At 72.6% G+C, this 1170-nt stretch overlaps 1 protein-coding gene across 1 annotated transcript in view; it reads left to right on the forward strand.

The window, feature by feature from the left end:
* LOC105854727 overlaps positions 1-1170 on the forward strand; it is a 19909-nt gene that overhangs the window by 7634 nt on the left and 11105 nt on the right. The gene's annotated exons all lie outside the window — the stretch shown is intronic.

Genomic DNA, 1170 nt, shown 5'->3' on the forward strand with positions numbered 1-1170 from the left:
TCCCGCCTCGTCGGGCCCGTGGGCGCCTTCACGCCACCCAGGCGCCCGGCCCTCGGTGGCACCAGGCGGGCGAGGCCTGGGGAGCCCCTGCTGTCTGCTCAGCACACGCCCCGGGCCGCCGTTGGGGTCCCTGCAGCGCCAAGGCCGCACTCGGCTCGCGCCCCCGCTCTGTCTCAGGCCAGGAGCCCCCTGAAGGAGTTTGACAAGGAGAAAGCCTGGAGGGCCGTCGTGGTGCAGATGGCGCAGTGACCGCGGCCAGGGCCGCCTCCCCCAGCCCGGCGACGCCGTTTCTTCTGTAGTTTGGTTTCTAACGTAGCAAGCGTTGCTCCCTCACTCTTCTGCCCCCACAGCCCGGTCACTGCCCCCCGCCCCGAGGCCCGTCTGCAGCCTGGCTGCCCTGTCGGAGGCCCGCGGGCCCTCCCCGCAGCACCCCACAGCCAAAGCCACGTCAGGAGCCACACCCAAGCAAGGGCACACCCTCACCCTTCCTCGGCCCCCCCATGCCGCTGGGGGGCCTTCCTGCTGTGCCCTCGGGTGGTGGCTCTGGGGGTCCAGAAAGCCTTAGCTGTGGGGCAGCGCTGGGGAGCCAGAAAGGCCTGGCCCCTCTGGGCGGGCAGCTGCGAGCCCCCTCGCCGTGTCTAACCTGCCTGAGCAATAAACACTGACCCGAGCACTGCCCTCTGGCCTCCGCGCAGTTCCTGCCCTGGTCTGGGAAGCTGGGCGGCCAGTGGTGGGGCTGGAGGCTTCCTGGCAGGCAGGGGCGCCGGGCGCCGCAGCCGATCCCCAAGGGACAGCGCCTCACTGGACAGTCACCTTGGGGAGGCCAACGCAAGACAACTGTTTTAAGCCCAATGAAGCGCCCCTGCGGTTGGGGAAGGCCCTGGCGGCGAGCACCGGCTGCCCAGAGACACCGCGCCCTTGGCGTGCCCACCCTGGCCCGCCGGCCTTGGAACCGCGCGGCTCCCCGTCCTCGGTGGGGTGGGGGCTGCCTCCTGCGCCCCCCCACCAGTGCGCGCCCACCGTGTGCGCCCTCCGCCCCAGGTGGGGCTCCAGTCGGGGCGCCGCAGGCCCAGAGAGCCGAGGGGGACGGGGGCGGAGCCTCGGCTTCCCGCGGGGGGCGGGGCGCGCGGTGACCCTGGAGTCTTTGTGACCCGGCGTGAGCGGGGTCTG

This window comes from Condylura cristata, unplaced genomic scaffold (assembly GCF_000260355.1).
Source record: "Condylura cristata isolate star-nosed mole 26May11 unplaced genomic scaffold, ConCri1.0 scaffold00004, whole genome shotgun sequence".
NCBI lineage: Eukaryota > Metazoa > Chordata > Mammalia > Eulipotyphla > Talpidae > Condylura > Condylura cristata.